The following is a 20,193-nucleotide window of genomic DNA, read 5'->3' on the forward strand; positions in this document are numbered from 1 at the left end:
GTGAACTAGAAAAGTGTTATTTCATCTATTCTCTAAAACGTTTATGTTGAGTACTTTTCTTTAATCTGATAGTTTAATGGTTAAATTGTGATTCAAACTTTCCGCTTTCCTGAAGAACTGAGATTCTGAAATCACATCGGAAATGTCAATGTTCCGGCTATCTCTGACCAGTTTTGACCGGAGTGGTGAACTAGAAAAATATTTTTTCATCTATTTTCTAAAACTTTGATGTTGAGTAATTTTCTTGAATGTGGCATTTGAATAGATAAAACCGTGATTGAAACTTTCAGCTGTCTTGAAAAAATTGAGATTCTGAAATCAGCACAGAGATGTCCATTTTCCGATCATCTCTGGCAAGATTTGGCCGGGGAGATGAACTAGAGACATGTTATTTAATGAGTGCTCTAAAACTTTGTTGTTTTTAGTTTTTGATGAAATTGAGGTTTAGTGTGTGGAAAATTCAATTCAAAATCTCAATTTCTGCGGTATTGTGCTTTTAATGGCAATCAGCCTCGAGATGATCATTTTCAGGCCACTTCCGGCCAGAACCAGTCGGAGATGTAAACTTGGAAAATGTCATGAAAGTCTAGATCTACAACTTTGATGTTTATGGGTTTTGATGAATTCGATGTTTGAGTGGTCAAATCATCCATTAAAAAATCACATTGTTCACATCAAATGTCATTATTATGTCTTTTCATGCAAGTCACGGATAATTTGAGCTTTAGGCTATACAAATGACGTTTTTTTTTATATGTTGTGAACTTAGTAACATGTCATAAATCATATATTAGACAATTTCCATAATTTACTTTGTACTTTTGGGCATATTTTGTGAAAATCTCATGTTTAAATTTATAATCTGGACAGAAAATCTTTAACATGCAACAATTGATAGTAAATCATATTTAAAATTCATGTAAATTGTACAGTAAGCTTCTCTGGTCAAGATCAAGTTACTGTAATAATTTAAACTTATTTAGATTAGATTTACTGTGAGTTGCTGTGTAAATCTATAATCTGGACAGAACTCTGCAACATTGTAAAACTGATAGCAAAACATATTTATAATCTATAAAATTTTTACAGTAATCTTATCTAGTCAAGAGAAAGCTACTGTAAACATTTCAGCTTAATCCGAATAGATTTGCAGTACGTTGATGTGTAAATCTATAATCTGAACTGAAATTTTTGAAATCCTTAATAAAATCGAAATAAATTCAATTTGTTATAAAAATTTTCAGAGAATTCTAATACCACATGTATTTAATCTTTAAACTATTGAAACAGAACCTTAGGAATCATTGATTTCCTTTGTAAATTTGCAATGCTATGATAGTTTAATCGCGAAGATTCCGTTCATAACCGTATCTTAATTGTGATCAATCCTTAATAATTTGAGCATTTAAATTATAGTATGTTGTTGGCTCCGAGGTCCACTGTCCATGGAAATCCTGATAAATATGCCAGGCAATAACATACTATAACTTACGTGTTAAATTATTCAAGGGTAGAAAGCACGATTCCCTTTCATGAATGCAACTCGAGGCCGAAACTTGCCAATAATAGAGCCATTGGTATTCCTTAGATGTTAGGAATCGAAAATCTTTGAAAAATTAAACATCATTAACTTAATAAATTAAGATCATTTGATCCATGCTTTTGAAACCGTTGGATAACTGTATCTCCTTCGTAGGAACCTTTAGAGCCCCTTTAGGAACACTTACGTCACGTTTTAGGTCTTAAGGTGTCCTAGAGTTAGGAGGTCCAGCCTCATCACGGATTGATTGCTATTATTAGCAATTGAGTCATAGATCTAGTTACAATAATTACCTTTTTTCCCATAGAAAAAACCTAGTTACCTAGGATGTAGGTTCACCTGCACTAGTCTAAGGGATGTCTTGCACTTAGATATGACCATATAGCATCTTAGATGGAGTACTAGGATAATGAAATCTACTCAACTTGAACTAAATAATCTCTCTTAAACTGTTGAAACAGTCATTCCAGTCTAGATTGATGTCTTAGACATCTTAAGCATATAGCTTAGTTCAGGCCACCGAACTACGTCGACTTTGATCCTAGTGAGGCTTGGGTACGTAGGCAGCTTGGATGCTTGATGACATACCAATCACAATTAGGCCCCACACACAATCAGTGGGGTTTTTTAGGGTAGTTTTTATTTTCTTTCATCATTTAAAACCTTAAATTAAAATTGATTAAATCACTTAGGACTTTTCCTCAAATTAGAATTTTATGAGAACTTTCACATAGATTGAATCCAAACGAATTAAGAAAATCAAGATACACATTAGGAAATGCATTGAATTAGATCTTATGATGCATGTCATACAGTTCGCACATTAATATAGAGTTAAATGAGCAATTTAAAAGAAATTCAAGAGAGTTAACTTTTGAAATTGAAAACCGGATTATCGGGCAATAATGGTGCATGTGGTGGTCACTCCCCATACATTTCATTCTCGTAATCAGGTAACGAATATAGATTTCTGGTCAATTGTGGGTCCTAGATCTCTCATCTAGGTGGCGACTCTGTCATTTTCTTTTGCGTGAAATTCAGATTGCTTTAGTGATCCCAAGTTCACGAAAAAGATCAATTAAATCAATAATAAAAAATGGCACACGCCATTCGCGTGGGTAGGAGAGACCAAGAGAGGCGGGTCATGCGTCGCGCCCCTCTCGCGGGATTGGGTCCCACACCAACATAGGATGATCCTATATTCTGGGCACACCCTATATATCCGCATGTGTGTGGGCGTGCGCGTGCTGCCGTGTTTTGATAATGACACAAACTCAACTTGACTTTTATTATTTAAGCAACTGTCAAAAGCTACTACATTTCCCACAAAACCATCTATTAAGATTCAAATATTCAAAGGGTTTGTGCATATAAAAGCCATCGTTTTCCGTTTTCCTATTTCATTTATTATTTGATTTCAATTGCAACCCTTTTTTTTACTGAGGAAGTCTAGGAGAGTCTAGACTCACAGGCGGCCTTGTAAAAAAGGAAGCAAACGGCGTGCTTGCAAAAATTATGTCTTTAATTTTTCTGTGCGTGCCCCTATCTAAAATGGGGTCTGATCTGACCAATAAGTATGCCCTTTCGACCTGTTTTTGCAAGGGTGTCTGTGAGTCTAGAGTAGACTCAACTATAAATGTTCTTTTCAATAATTTCATATTAATCAAAGTATTGCTCGCAGTGTGTTGTAGGCTTGTAGCTTTATCACATATTCTTTTGTCCGAAGTCCCTTTTAGTTGAGGGATCGCGTTAGAAATCAATTACATCTACAGAAAATCTTCTATCAATTATTTCCCCCCGCTTTCATATCAACTTACCCTCTCTCCCTTCCGAATCGAAGGCCATGTATTTATTCATACTCTGAAGGTCATTTCAAAGAAGAGGGTGTTTGGGGTACCTTTTTTCAGCAGCAACCTGTAGCAACGACAAGGCGCGATTGGTAAGCAACAAAAATTTATATTTTCATCTTCATGTAGGAAAACGGGTTTGCGGTTCCTTGAGAGATACGACGAGTTCAGTTCCTTGTCTTTTGCACATCATGGGATTTCGTCTTTTTATATTAAAAGCCAAATCCCGTTTTTACAACTGTTTTCCTATTTCCTTAACACTGGAGGCCATTTCACCTCCGTTTTTACAAGTGTTTTCTTATTTCCTTTACACTGAGTCATAATATGGAGGCCGTTTCACCTCCGTTTGTACAAGTGTTTTCTTATTTCCTTAACACTGAGTCTGAATCTCCTCGTCTTTTCACCGACTTTCTCTCTCTCAAAAGTCAAAACATCTAGAGGCCCCAGTTTTGATTGAGCCAAAAACACATCTTGAGGAATTTTTTTTAGAGGAAATTGATAAACTTTAGGTATATCATTATAAATTGAAGGTTATGGTAACAAAACTTGAACTGTGGTTGTTCAAATTTCCTCTTTTTTTCCATCTGAAATCAAAAAATGGAAAAGCATGTGCTTTTGGAAAATGTTTTTCTTTTCCAAACTTTTCCAGAAAATTCCTGCAATCCAAACAGGACCAATCTTCTTCATTTCTCATATACCCAAAACGCATATAACAGAGTCGATCTAAAGTAAAAGAAGACATGCACACACAAAATGAAGAACAAAATCGATTTAACAAAAAATAAAAATAAAAGGCAACCCAGATAAATGCATTTAAAGATGAAATTATCTTGCTTTTAAGCCGAATCTCCCTTTACCCATTTTGGAAGGAATACCCATTACTATGGGCTCCACAAATAAAAGAATCCTTTTAAAAATTTCAACTGAGCCTACTCATTAGACTGCAAATCTAATAAAAGAATCCTTTTAAAATTTTCAACTGAGCCTACTGATTAGACTGCAAATCTCCTACATCAACCATTAATTTTGAAAATGTAAACTCTACTACTATTACAAATTTAACCATATAGATTTGGGTACCTCTAAAATAACCAAATTTCAGCAGCTACAACAATAGCAACCTGTACCAACAACGGCAAAGCGCGATTGGTAAGCAACAAAAATTTATATTTTCATCTTCATGTAGGAAAATGGGTTTTCGGTTCTTTGAAAGATACGACGAGCTCAGTTCCTTGTCTTTTGCGCATCATGGGATTTCGTCTTTTTATATTCCAAGCCAAATCCTGTTTTTACAACTGTTTTCCTGTTCCTTAACACTGAGTCATAATATGGAGGTCGTTTCACTTCCGTTTTTACAAGTGTTTTCTTATTTCCTTAACACTGAGTCTTACATAATATGGAGGCCAGTCTTACATAATATGGAGGCCGTTTCATTATAAGTAGGATTACATATACGGTCCAGATTTAACAGGGTTAAAACCCACTCTTGCTCTTTCTATGGAAGGGAATCTCCTCTCTCTCTCAAAAGTCGAAACATCGTGAGGCCCCAGTTTTGATTGAGCCAGAAACACATCTTGAGGATTTTTTTTTATTGTCTGAACGAAACTCCGTTTTGACGTTTGAGTGTTTTCCTTTCACATTTCCCCTCCCATTGTTAAATGAGATAAAAAATGACATCTATATAGGATTTTTCATGTGGTAATTAAATCTTCAAATTACAATGTTTATATTTCTAGTTTTCATCATATGTTTTTTGACGGATTTAAAAAGGCAATTCTAATATCTCTCCCCCCTTCTCACCATTGTTTTAAATCTGCAGGATGGCTTGGATTTCAACTTATTGGGTGTTTGGAATTATATTAGCTCAATGTATGCTTGGCCTGACATTCAATTGCCACTACCCGACAATCTTTAATTTCGGAGACTCAAACTCCGACACGGGGGCAATTTCTGCTGCATTTTTGCATTTCCCCACTCCAAATGGCCAAACTTTCTTCCATAAGCCATCTGGAAGGCTTTGTGACGGCCGCCTAATTATTGATTTCATAGGTAAGCCACTCAATTTATATTCAAATATAGTTTATCTTAGTATGTCATTATTATTCTTATGATATTACATGAATGATGTTTACATATTTACTTCAACTGATGATCTCATTTTTGTGGGTTTTTTTTAACTGATTAGTCATGTTGGATCATTCTAATCATACTGAAGAATTGGGATTACCATTTTTGAATGCCTACGTAGATCCAATTGGAACTAGCGTTGGGCATGGAAAAAGTTTCCGACATGGAGTAAATTTTGCAACAGTAGGATCCACTATTCGGCCACTTAGCGTTTACGGCCCTAATCTTACCGGATTTTATAGCCCCTTTTCTCTTGACATACAAGTGCTGCAATTCTCTCAATTCAAAGCACGGTTGAACGATCTTTACAATGAAAGTGAAGGGAAATTTTCCAAGACCCAGAGATTTCTCCAAGTCTCTCTATACTTTGGACATTGGCATAAACGATTTGGGTGCTAGTTTCCAATCAATGCCAATTGAGGAAGTTAGGGCATCCATTCCTGATATCCTCAATTCTTTCTCAAAAGCTGTTCAGGTAAGTAAAATTTAGTGATAATGTTGATGATCTAAGAAATGAGTGTTTTTTCTATTTAAAAAAGAAAAAGAAGAAAAAAGAGAGAAGTTGGTGAGATCTCCCCCTCTCGTCTTTTCCTAAAGAAAACTAAAAGAAGACTAAAACAGAAATTTGAGAAGCTTAAAGAAGACTAGCTAAAACTTGAGAAGAAGCTCTCCCACCTTTTTTCGTTGGTGGTGGAGAACCTATGTGTATTGCTGTATTTATAGATTACATATCTTCTTTGAGTATACAATATACAATCAAGGATCCTCTCTTTGATAATTCTTTTTCCTTGATTATGCTATACAAGTTATGTTGCCTAAATACAAGGCCAGCTTGGACAAGTGAAGATCTGTTGCCTTAATCAAAATGACAGCTGCGACAAATCTTTATGAGGCAACAATTACTAACTTAATTGACGTTCTCTTTTTCTTCTTTTAAGAGCTTGATTGTTGCCTTGATTCCTAGGATCCCATAGGCTGCCATCACGGTCCTTTTTAGCACCTTGATTATGATCTTCTTTACTCCCCGCAAATTGGATTGGAGTCGAAGGTTGGATTTTCTCTTCTTCCATCTTCTCTATTGGATTTTTCTTCATTGTAGCACAAGCATTGTAGAGGGCGAGCCTTGGCGCAACTGTAAGGTTCCTCCATTGTGACCTAGTGGTCATGGGTTCGAGTCAGGGAAACAACCGCTCTGCAGAGCAGTCAGGCTCCGTACATATAGCCCTCCCCCAACCCCACAATGGTGAGATCCTCATGCACTGGGTCGCCCCTTTTTTTGTCGTAGCACAAGCATTGTGTTGGAGGGTTTTTCAACTACTTCTTGAAGGAGGTTTTTTCTATGTTCTCGGCATAGAGACTTGGAGGTTATTTTGTGGCTACATAAAAGGTTGGAGAGAAGAGTTTTATCGCTGGATTTTACAAGTAGCGTTAACATTGTACTTTGTTAGTTCTAAATTGTAGATTGAGTGTTGCCTTGTCTGTGGAGTAGCCCATTGTGGTGAAAAATGTATATTCTTTTCTTCATTTGGTTGTTTGTTTTGCTTTCCTTTGGTGGTTGTAGTTTGTTGGCATATTTTCTCCATCTTGTTGTGCAAGATCTTGGGTATTTCTGTGTGTTCTCCCGTGGTAGATTGGTGGTAGATTTTGGTCGCCACAAGGAGATAAACCCGAGCTTTTATTTCCATTTTTGTTATATTTTATAATATAATTCATTAATATGATAGCTTATACTTTACAATAACCTAGTGAAATGAAACTCTACTTTCCTAAAGTCTCTTGAGCAAGCCCTTTCTCAAAGTCTAATTTTCTTTTCATTTTTCGAGCCTCATCTAGATACCTTTACTTTTATGTAATCGCATATGTTTCTCTATTTGTCGATTTGCCTTAACATATTAGGGTTTTTAGGGTTTTAGAGTTTTAATAGAACAGATTTAGGTTTAAACTATCATAAATCTCTTAAGCAGTGTTGTTTTTTTTTCAGAGATCAGGATTTAATGCATAGAAGCAGAAAGAGATTTTGGTTCTAGAAAGCGAGTTGTTGTTGTGTTGGCCTTGTTGTCTTAAATAGGGTTTAGGGTTTGGTCTTGAGGTAGACATTTTGATTTTTCAGGATTTCAATCTAGAGAGCAGGTCTTTGTCTCGATGATTTCGGACTAGACCTGGGGTTTTATTTTAGATGAGTATGAAATACGGAGGTTCCTTCTTTGATTTTATGTTTCCTGGGTTTGGATGCGAGCAATGTTTTAGAAGGAGGTATCTATGGCTTTGATCTTCATGTTCATATAGAAAGATTGTTTTTTTTCTTTTCAATGGCACCTGTAGACACCCCATTTTGACCGTGTCCTAAACCCTCCATGTTTGAGCAAAATCCTACCAAATCAATGATTCAGGACCTCAAATTATGCCCTAGGGTAGCTTAGGATCCCCCCAAGGTCCCTGTAAAATTTTGTCGAAATCGGATGAGATTTGCCTAATAAGACGAGCCGAATTAGAATTGTAGTGCAGAAGGGGAGTGAAATATCCTGTAAGCCAACCAATTTTTACACTAGAGCAAAAAATGGGGGTGCATTATCCCTGTAATGTCGCCCATGAAAAGTTTTATTTGAAAATACCCCTCATTTAGTTAAAATACAACATATACATGAATAGGGGGTTGTCCAATGTAACTTAAGGGCGAAAAAAAAATTTAGTTAATTTTTCATTAAACTTTTTTTCAAATTGCCACCCTTTTGCAACCAAAATCAAAGCAAAATTTTTGAAAAGAGGTTGTCCTATAAAATAATGGGGGACAAAAATTAAGGAAAAACTCTATAAATAGAGCATTTGAGCTCTCATTTAAAAGGGATTATGGCTCTTGATCTAATTTTAAAGAGGAGAGAGAGAGAGAGAAGATTCTAGAGAGAGAGAGAGAAGATTCTAGAGAGAGAGAGAGCTTTCTAGAGAGAGAAAGAAAGAGATCTAGAGAGAGAAATGAGATCTAGAGAGGAAAAGAAGGAGATCTAGTGAGAAAGAAAGAAGTAGATCTAGAGAGAGAAAGGAGATCTAGAAAGAGAAAGAAGGAGATCTAGAGAGAGAAAGGAGATCTAGAGAGAGAAAGAAGATTTAAAGAGAAAAAGGAGATCTAGAGAGAGAAAGAAGATTTAAAGAGAAAAAGAAGGAGATCTAGAGAGAGAAAGAAGCTTTCAAGGAGAGATCCAAGAAGAAGAGCACAAGGTTAGTAGATTTTAAGTTTAATTTTGAGTTTCTTTGAAAATCTAACATAAAATGAGAAATCTAAGTGGAAAATGCTAAAAAATGGTTAAATCTAGTAACCTAGGGCTAAAATCTACCAAAATATATTTAAAAACATGTCTCATACGAAGATCTAAAGCAATTCACCTCAAATTTTGAGTTCTAGTTGAATTTTGATGTGAAAATGATAAAAATAAAGTGCTGTCCAGGTTCGTTTTTGCCATTTTTCATCAATTTTTCGGTTCGAATTCATGGAAATTTCTCGTGTAGAGGTGTAGTACTCGTCGAGATCTTCGATTTGGCGTGTAAAGGCCCAAAATCGGCCAAGAAACGAAAACGTTATGGCCGTTTTAAGATTTCAGTTCAAAATTAGGGTTAAAATGGTGAATCTATGTGTGTTTTTGTGAAAATTCCTTAAAAATCTTCAAAACTGAAACTAACATGGTTAGATCTAAGCCTAATCAACATGTATTATCATATATTTGTGTCAAATTCACATAGATCATCTGTTTGAATGAAATTTTGATGTGAAATGTCATGAAATCGTATTGAATTACATGCTATCCACATTTTATTTTTATTTTTCACTAAAATCTATTTACATCTAGCAAAAATGATACACGTGGAAGTTGTAGATTTTTTCGAATCTTTGATTTGGCATCTCACGAGCCTCATAACGATGAAAAATGAAAAAGTTATGTTATTTTTAAGATGTCAGCCAAAAGCACTACATTTTCAGATTTGGACTTGATCGGAAATGGCCATTTTCCGGCCACTTCCGGCACGATCCAGCCAAAATTGTCAATGGAGAAAAGTTTATTTGATCAATTTGCTAAAACTTTGTAGTTGAACACGTTTCTTGAAAATGTATTTTTGATCCTCTGTTTTGCAAAATCAAATCAGAACTTCTGAAAAGCAAAACTGCAGAATTGAGATCTAAAATTTGCCCGAAGATGGTCATTTTTCGGCCACTTCCAGCGAGAATCGGCTGAATTGTATAACTAATCAAATGTTCCTTGATGTGTCCCCTACAACTTTGATGTGTATCACGTGTGCTAGTTTTACCATTTGGATAGTGTAATGGTAAATACAAATTTTCAGCTTCCATTTAGAATACAAATGTGTGCTTTTAATGCTTGATTCATGCTTAGTCTAGTGGGCGATGAAGGCGTTAGCCCAAGCCCATCCTTAGAGGACTTGTTCAGTCCTAGTAGCTCTCTCCTCTCTCATTTAGAAGACTTATTAAGTCTTTTAGACGTGTTTAAACTATAGAATCCTTCATTCATTGCAAGAGGCGATGAAGGCGTTAGCCCAAGCCCATCCTTAGGGGACTTGTTCGGTCCAAATAACACTCCCCTCTCTTATTTTTAGACTTGCCCAGTATCCTTCTTTCTCTCATTGCAAGGGCAATGAAAGAGTCATCTAGAGCCCAACCTTTTAGAGAGACATGCTATGTCTCAACAGAAAAATCTAACCCTTTTAGGAGACAAGCTATGTCTTGTGTAAAAATGTCACACCCTTTAGAGAGACATGCTTTGTCTCATAGAAAGTCACATCTTTAGGGAGACAAGCTATGTCTCAGCAGAAAAGTCAAACCTTTTGGAGACAGGCTTTGTGCTTTGTCTCTTTGATCATAGTGTTCTCTCTTCTAGGAGACTTGCCCAGTCTCATTAACACCCTTCTTTGTCTCATTTTCTTCTAAGAGACATGCCTTGTCTCATTAGCACCTCCCTCTTAGAGTTACTAGTTTCGGAGCCAGTCTTTTAACATAGGAGTCTGTCCTTAGCCAGAGAGTCAGTCTTTCAGGAGTCTGTCCAACCTCTCATCAAGTCATGTGATTTTTATCCGCCCTTGTAAGGTATAGGATGTTGTCCAACCCTTGCAAAGTCGTGATTCTGTCCAGTTCTCCCGCAAAGCATAGGATGTTGTCCAACCTTTGCGGGATATCAGGAGTCTGTCCTACCCTTATGATGATAGTATTCTGTCCTCTTGTGTCAAAAACAGTAAAAACACTTCAAAAACATCTGAAAAACTAAAAATCTAAAAATTCTTGAGTCATTTGGAGTAGTTAGGAAAGTCTGTTCCGAACTACGTTGGCTTGATCCTCTTCCAAGAGGTACGTAGTGCAGCTTGGGAATTTTATCCCAGGTCCAGCCAAACCTTCAAAACTAAATATTTTAAACCTTCCAAAAATATAAAAAATCTTCAAAACCTTTTAAAAAAGATCTTCCCCGAGAGTTAGGAGTCTGTCTTAGAAGTTTGGGATGTCTTAGAGTTAGGAGTCTGTCCTGGTTTTTGTTTATGCTTTGCTGTGTCTTGTCGTGTGAGTGTCCCTAGAGTTAGGAGGCCTCGAGTCGTGGATGCATTTAGTTAGCCATGGTTTTCCTTAGGACACACAGCCTAGTTACACATAGGATATAGGAACCACCGGCATTAGCTTAAGGCTAACCAACTTGCATTAGTTAGGGCATATAGGGAGTCTTAAAAATTACAATTCACTTGAACTTAAGTAATCGCACAAGAAGCTTTAAAAACAAGTCAGGTCTAGTTGATTGAGTCTAGGATAGCGGTCTTAGATGGTTAAGCATCGTAGTTTAGAATAGGTCATCGAACTACGTTGATTCTGATTATTCCCGAGGCCGGGATACGTAGAGCAGCCGGGATGGATGGCCATCCTGGTCCGAGTCAAATATTGCATTAGAGTCTTAGGGTTTGTCGTGTCGAGTTGTGTGTGGAGTCAAGTTATGATGTGTGTTTTGTTGTGTTTTCTTACTTTCTTGTGCAAACCTTATACCTTTAGCTTAGCATGCATGTGTTTGCACACCAGAACTTAGACACCAATTAAGTACGACACTCATAACCTAGTTATTCTTAGGTGACACTTATTTTATTTCTTTTATGTGTGCTTATCAATCATCTCCGAGACATGCATGATTAGGTAGACGTCTTCTTGGAGATATATGTTCCCATTTCATATGACTTCGCCCAAAACTCTTCAAAATCAATAAGTAAATGGCATAAGAGACCAGGTGTTTGCACTTGGGCGGATGAGGTGCTCTTTGGACCTTCCAAATTCGTAACCAGGCACGAACCTTCTTTTATATCTCTGGTTATCCATTGCAACAGAGCATAGTATGGGATCCAGGGCCCACTTCCTTGGATGACGACTCTTCTTTGTTTAAGGTACGTCTCGAATTCGGGCTAGTCCCCGAATCGAGAGGCATCTCACCTTACATCGCCACTCATGCTGTGAGAGGCATTCCTTTCGAGAGGCATCTAGAGACTCTCGTGGGGCTCATCCCCCGCCTCTCTCGGTTCGGGGTCCACAGCACCTAATAGAAAAATTAATGGTGTGTTTCAGCTACTATTCTTGCTCTCTTGCGTTAATGAGACATGACTACAAAAATCAATATGCAGTCATGTCTCATTCATGCTTCTCCCTTGTTGACATATGTACATCTCACCGGTGAATGTGGAAGGATAAGTGAAGGATGGGCTCTTTGAATTAGTAGGCAGGATGGCCTTTTACATTTCATTTTCGTTGTTTATATAATTTAATTTTTTTTATTTCCATGCAACCAGGAGTTGTTTTGTCTTTTCCCTTTCATAAAATTCAAATGATTATCAGTTTTGGTAGGAACACACTCCATCAACACTAGTTCGGTATGCATGTACCTGCCACAGGACCTGCTTCCTGTTCTCTTGTGGAATGCAATATCACAACTCAGAAAGCTTTCCATATCAAGCGACTATTGTAATAATAAATAAGCCGAGAACTCAAGAAATATACGTAGCACTCCACTAAGATGGATTGACAACAGTGATGATATCTAACAAAATTTTCAGTGTAATGTGACAATCTTTTAGTAGAATAGAGGACAATGTAACTAAGGTTGTGAAAGATACTGTCTGGTGCTAAATCTTATACAGGAGAACCAAAGACTATATATGCATGCAAAAATTAACTTTTGTTTTGTGTTGCAGCAACTTTACCATGAAGGGGCAAGGACAGTTTTTATACATAACATAGGACCTCTTGGATGTAAGCCTGTACGTGTAAAAACTGCTCGGAAGCCTCGTATTTATGATCAAATTGGGTGTCTGAAACCTAGAAACAGTGTTTCCCAAGAGTTCAATCGGCTACTCAAGGATAGAGTGATCCAGTTAAGGCAACAAGTTCCTTATGCTAGGTTAATATATGTCGACATTTATTCTGCGAAATATGAATTGACTTCGGATGCCCAGAAGCAAGGTAATGCAATCACTCTTTCTTCTATGTAGGTAATTGTGTATGTATAAATTTATCTTTCTTCTATGTATGTAATTGTGTATGTATAAATGGGAAATGATTTCAGCACTCCACTCTTTTTATAAGATGCGTGAAAGCATCTTATCGTTTAGTATTGTAGACATCCCATTTTGACCGAACCCTAATAGCGGCGTTAGGATAGAAACCCTATCAAACTAGTGTTTTAGAGTCCCCAATTGGTTCCTAAAATAGGTTACGGTCTCATTTAGGTCCCCATAAAATTTCATCCGAATCCGTCGTGATTTTCCTGGTAAACGAGCGAAGTTTGTACTGTAGTGTAGTGTAGGATTAAGGGTGGCGATTTAGCTAGAAAAGGGGGTGCGTTTGAACCTGTAAAGCCAGTTCAAATTTACTGCGGTGGGCTGTCCAGGAAGATATATGGGTGTGCAGATTAATGTGCAGCATAATTGAGGGGTGCATTATCCGGAAGCAGGGCAGTTTGGTAAATAGGGAGATTCTTTTCTTCCTTTTCAAGTTACAATTAGGCCTAATCATAAGCTAATAATGCTTAAGGCTAGGGTTAGTTGGGGAAAAGAATATTAGGAAGCTTCTTCGTAGGAGGTTTAAAGGCTTTTGATCTCAGTCATTTATTGATAAAGGCAATTTAAAGGGTTGAGATCAAAAGGGTAGGAAGATATTTTGGCAAAGATCCCCCCCTGTTTTCTACTTGGGCACCCCCCTGCCAGTATAAAAAGTTTTGAAAATGCATAAGGTGGGTTGTCCAAGATAACTAATGGGGGTCAAAAATTAATCCAAATTCCTATAAATAGAAGTGATAAGTCTCATTTTAGAAAAAAAATTAGGGTTTTCTTTGCAAATACTAGAGAGAGAAAGAGAGAGAAATCTTGTGAGTGAAAATAGATCTAGAAACCCTAACCCTCTTCATCTTCTCCGGCGAGATCTCGCCGGAATCCGTCCAAACTCCGGCAGTCCAACCGCCTTCATATCCTTTTCACCCCTATGGTTTTCAAAGCTTTAGAACTTCACCATAGATTTCTTCATCATTCAACACAAGTTGCTAAAATAGGTTAGTTGCTACATTATTTTAGATTTATATATGTTGTTGATCATGTAAAACTGCTCATATATGATGTTGATCGTAGAAAATGACTTTTTCGAGCTTTTCTGTTGTGAATCAGCAACAACTTTTAACATAAGAGTTGTAGATCATCTTGAGTAGATAAATTTCGGTATAACATTCATTAAATTTGGTGAAGAATTGAGCAAGTTACATTGATTTTAAAATTTCAGCTCAAAAAGGGGTTAAAATGAGGATTTTCGTGATTTCTGCTCTTATCCAATAGGAATTAGTAAAATATTTGAACATGAAAGTTGTTAAGCATGATGTTTAGAACTGTATTGATGTTCATGATATTTTTCGATTTGAAGTGTGTGAAGCGCTATAGTCAAAACAAATTTTAGTTTTTTTGAATTCTGTTTTCTTGAAATCAGATCGGAAATGTCGATTTTCCTGCCATCTCCGGCCGGATTTAGCCAAAGTGATAAACGAAGAAAGTATTCTAAAATCTATTCTCTAAAACTTTAATGTTGAGTACTTTTCCTGAATCTAATATTTTAAGTGTTAAAATTGTGATTCAAACTTTCAGCTTTTTTGAAAACTGAGATTCTGAAATCAGATCGGAAATGTCAATTGTCCGGCTATCTCTGGCCGGATTTAGCCAGTGTGGTGAACTAGAAAAGTGTTATTTCATCTATTCTCTAAAACGTTTATGTTGAGTACTTTTCTTGAATCTGATAGTTTAATGGTTAAATTGTGATTCAAACTTTCCGCTTTCCTGAAGAACTGAGATTCTGAAATCACATCGGAAATGTCAATGTTCCGGCTATCTCTGACCAGTTTTGACCGGAGTGGTGAACTAGAAAAATATTTTTTCATCTATTTTCTAAAACTTTGATGTTGAGTAATTTTCTTGAATGTGGCATTTGAATAGATAAAACCGTGATTGAAACTTTCAGCTGTCTTGAAAAAATTGAGATTCTGAAATCAGCACAGAGATGTCCATTTTCCGATCATCTCTGGCAAGATTTGGCCGGGGAGATGAACTAGAGACATGTTATTTAATGAGTGCTCTAAAACTTTGTTGTTTTTAGTTTTTGATGAAATTGAGGTTTAGTGTGTGGAAAATTCAATTCAAAATCTCAATTTCTGCTGTATTGTGCAAGTTACATTGATTTTAAAATTTCAACTCAGAAAGGGGTTAAAATGAGGATTTTCGTGATTTCTGCTCTTATCCAATAGGAATTAGTAAAATCTTTGAACATGAAAGTTGTTAAACATGATGTTTAGAACTATATTTATGTTCATGATATTTTTCGATTTGAAGTGTGTGAAGCGCTATAGTCAAAACAAATTTTAGTTTTTTTGAAATTCTGTTTTCTTGAAATCAGATCGGAAATGTCGATTTTCCGGCCGTCTCCGGCGGGATTTAGCCGGAGTGATAAACTAAGAAAGTGTTCTAAAATCCATTCTATAAAACTTTAATGTTGAGTACTTTTCTTGAATCTAAAAGTTTAATTGTTAAAATTGTGATTCAAACTTTCAGCTTTTTTGAAAACTGAGATTCTAAAATCAGATCGGAAATGTCAATAATCCGGCTATCTCTGGCCGGATTTAGCCGGAGTAGTGAACTAGAAAAGTGTTATTTCATCTATTCTCTAAAACTTTTATGTTTAGTACTTTTCTTGACTCTGATAGTTTAATGGTTAAATTGTGATTCAAACTTTCCGCTTTCCTGAAAAACTGAGATTCTGAAATCAGATCGGAAATGTCAATGTTCCGGCTATCTCTGGCCAGATTTGACCGGAGTGGTGAACTAGAAAAATATGTTTTTATCTATGTTCTAAAACTTTTATGTTGAGTACTTTTCTTGAATATGGCATTTTAATAGATAAAACCGCGATTGAAACTTTCAGCTGTCTTGAAACAATTGAGATTCTAAAATCAGCACAGAGATGTCAATTTTCCGATCATCTGTGGCAAGATTTGGCCGGGGAGATGAACTAGAGACATGTTATTTAATGGGTGCTCTAAAACTTTGTTTTTTTCAGTTTTTGATGAAATTGAGGTTTAGTTTGTGAAAAATTCAATTCAAAATCTCAATTTCTGCTGTATTGTGCTTTTAATGGCAATCAGCCTCGAGATGATCATTTTCAGGCCACTTCTGGCCAGAACCAGCCGGAGATGTAAACTAGAAAAATTTCATGAAAGTCTAGATCTACAACTTTGATGTTTATGAGTTTTGATGAATTCGATGTTTGAGTGGTCAAATTATCCATTAAATATCACATTATTCACATCAAATGTCATTATTATGTCTTTTCATGCAAGTCACGGATAATTTGAGCTTTAGGCTATACAAATGACTTTTTTTTTGGATGTTGTGAACTTAATAACATGTCATAAATCATATATTAGACAATTTCCATAATTTACTTTGTACTTTTGTGCAAATTTTGTGAAAATCTCATGTTGTTTGAAATTTTAGCCTTGCTACTCTTCTCAAATGATTTAACCTGTCGCATGAGTAGATTTGTGGGACTTGCCTAGTCTTTTAAGTACTTTTAGATATAAGTTTTCCTTCATTGCAAGGGCGATAAAGTGTTAGCCCAAGCCCATCTTTAGGGGACTTGCTCAGTCCAAGTAGCGCTGCCCCCTTTATATAGTAGACTTACTTAGTCTTTTGAAGACCCTTAAACCTTAGGTTTCCGTCTTCATTGTAAGGGTTAGTGAGTTACATTAGGAGACATGATTTGTCTCATTAAGGCTTTTCACCCTTAGAGATAAGCCTTGTCGTTTAGAGCCTACCCCTTAGGGAGTCTGTTTTAGTTTGATAGAGAGTTTACTCTAGGAGGCATGCCTTGCCTCATTTGTAAAACCCCTATGTGGAGACAAACTTTGTCTCATTTAGAGAGTTTTCCCTTTAGGAGGCTTACCTAGCCTGATATTAAAGCAACCCCTTCTTCTAGTGAGTCCTTGACTCATTTTTGCCCTCGCATTTTGGTAGCGTTATTAGAGAGTCATTGACTCATTTGCAGTCATTCTTTAATGTGGTTAGCTAGGAATTTCTCCGTTAGAGTTGTTGTCATTCTTCTTTATTAGAGACCGGCACAGTCTTATTAGAGCTTTGCTTACTTGGGATTTTTTAGATCATTTTCATTGTTCTCGAGACACTAGTTTTCTTGTTGTGGATCGTCTCTTTGATACGCTAGTGGCTTTTTCAGGGTTTCCCTTTAGATTTAGGGCTTTGCCCTAGTTTGTAGCTGTGCTTGCGTGTTCCCTTTAATAGTGAAAACTTTTTTTAAGATCCAAAAGCATTGTAATCATTTTAAAATCCAAAAAATATTAGAAAAGCTTTAAAATGCAAAAACATTAGAAATTTAAAACATCAAAAATATTTGAAAGCATCAAAACCTTAAAAAATCTAAAGTGTTGAGTTTTATGAGTGTATTAGGAGAGTTCATTTCGAACTACGTTGGCTTGATCCTCTTTCACGATGTACGTAGTGCAGCTTGGGATCTTTATCTCAAGTCCAGCTAAACTTTGTAAATAGACATTATAAATCTTTCAAAAATCAAATAAACAACTTTAAAACCTTGTTTTCAAAAAGCTCCTCCAGAGTTAAGAGTTTGTTCTAGATAGAGAGTTTTAGAGTTAGGAGTTTCTCATTGATGTATTGTTTGATTGTTGTGTGTTTGTTTTGTGTTTGTCTTAGAGTTAGGGGTTTGTCCTAGAGTTATAGGAGCGCCTCCGTCCGGTCAATTGGAGATCCACATCGCCGACTGGTGACTAGAATATGATGTGTTGGTCTGCTCTTTATTTTTCTTAGGACACACAGCCTAGTTACACATAGGTATTTATAGCATTAGCTTAGGGATAACTTGCATTTAGTTAGGACATATAGGGTGTCCTAAAATTCACAATCCACTATAATTTAAATAATCACACAAGAAGCTTTAATAACTAGTCCGGTCTTTTAGGTCGTGTCTATGATAGATGTTTAGATGTCTTAGGCATCATAGCTTAGAATAGGTGCGAAGAACTACGTTGCCTTGATTCTCGTGGAGGCGGGGATAGGTAGGCTTCTTTGGATTAACATCAGATCATCTAAGGACTCGGGCTTAAGCATTAGAGTCTAAGAGTCTGTTGGTAGCACTTTAGGGTTTGTGTTTGCATATTAATGATGATTTTTGCATAGGATCATAGTAGTGTATGTTCATTTCTTTGCTTACTCACATGCTTAGCTGTAGCATTATCCTGTTTGCTTGTTTTACCTACATGCTTAAATGTAGTAATTACCTGCTTTGATTATCAGCTAGCTGTAGTGCTATACTGCTTTACTGTTTATCTTATCTGTCACTTACTGCTTTCTAGATGAGATGTGTTAGGATTTTATATCATATTAGGCGTTATGTATTCGCCCTGATGTAGATAGGCGCTATGTGTTCGACCTAGGTTTTTTATTTCATTACTGCTTATCTTATCTGTCATTTACTGCTTTCTAGATGAAATGTGTTAGGATTTTATATCATATTAGGCGCTATGTATTCGCCCTGATGTAGCTAGGCGCTATGTGCTCGCCCTAGGCTTTATTTTGCTTATTCTTTTTTATCTGCCTGTATTTTCATTTATTCTTTATTTCGTTTATTGTATTTTAACTCTTTTCATGATTAACTGCTAGTTTTAGATTTCTCATCTTCTGCAGACCTTATACCTTTAGCTGTAGCATGCATTTGTTTGTCCACCAGAACTTAGACACCTATTAGGCATGTCATTAGTAACCTAGCTATTCTTAGGTGACCTTTCTTTCGGTTCTTTCGTGTATGCTTATTTTCATCTCTGAGACATGCATGATTAGATAGACGTTTTCTCGGAGATACGTGTTCTCATTTCACATGATTTTCGCCCAAAACTCTTCAAGGTTAATAATAAATGGCATAAGAGACCAAGTGCTTGCACTCGGACGAATTGCGGGTGCTCTTCGGACCTTCTCCATTCGTAATCAGGCACGAACCCATATATATATTTCTGGTTATCCATTGTACAGAGGATTTGTTTTTGGGGTTCCGTGGCCTATCCATGGATGGCGACTCTAAGTTTATTTAGGTACGTCTTGAATCTGGATTTGTTCCCGAATCGAGAGGTATCTCATTCATTTTTTATAGCCACTCGTGCTATGCTGTGAGGGTGGCAACCGTTTTGAGAGTTCATTGGTACAACTCTCCTTCACATTGTGGAGATCTCAGAGGATTGAAGGGGGATCTCGCGTCCCTCGGCACCGGTCCTCTTAGATCGGGGTCCACAAGTATCTATAGGGCTTGGAAAAGTTTTTTGAGAACTGCAATATTCTACTGACAGCCCTTTAAATACTACAAGACAAGATGTGTCGCGCATCTTATAAAAACATAGCAGTGTTGATATCAATTCCCTAAATTTATCTTCCTCACTTTTTTTAGGGACGGCGCAGGATTTGTTGATCCTTTCAAGATTTGTTGTGGGCGTGTTATTGGTAGGAATTATGTGCCATGTGGGATGAGTGCAAACATTAATGGTACTGAAGTATATAGTACCTCATGTGGGAATCCATCTAGCTATATTAGTTGGGATGGGTTACATAACAGTGAGGCGGCCAATCGGTGGGTGGTTAGCCACATTCTCAAAGGCTCTCTCTCAGACCCACAAGTTACCATCACCCAAGCTTGTGAGAATTCTTTGCACTGATTACCATCATCCAAGCAATATATATTGGCAATACTTTTATGTTTCTTGTTTGGTTTGTTTGTCTTGTAGGACTCCATCTTAGTCATTACTTGTCTTGTATGACCATCTTGGCTTTTAGGGTTAGGGTTAGACTGTATTTTTCTTACCCTTTAGGTTTCTTTCCATTGGAGCTAGGGTTAGCGTATTTTTATGTTATTTTTTTTACCGCTTTGGTTTCTTTCCTAATCAGTTTTGGATTGTGAGTCCATAACTGATTACTGGATTCTGTAGACACTGCTACATTGGCTGGACAATATTACACCACTCTCTGCTTTGGTTTTATGGGTCAGGGTTTCACTTTACTACTTTTTCTTCCTCCAAGCCATTCCTTTAAAAATTGATGATATTCCCCAAATGTTGT

The 20,193-nt window shown here is 36.6% G+C and overlaps 1 pseudogene; it reads left to right on the plus strand.

Annotated features, from left to right (window-relative positions):
* The first annotated feature begins 5,207 nt into the window (after positions 1-5,207).
* On the plus strand, positions 5,208-19,793 carry LOC143878119 (GDSL esterase/lipase At5g14450-like; annotated as a pseudogene).
* The last annotated feature ends 400 nt before the right edge of the window (positions 19,794-20,193 follow it).

This window comes from Tasmannia lanceolata, unplaced genomic scaffold, assembly GCF_043159265.1.
Source record: "Tasmannia lanceolata isolate RefF3 unplaced genomic scaffold, GAP_Taslan_0.1 ptg000006l, whole genome shotgun sequence".
In the NCBI taxonomy this organism is placed as follows: Eukaryota; Viridiplantae; Streptophyta; class Magnoliopsida; order Canellales; family Winteraceae; genus Tasmannia; species Tasmannia lanceolata.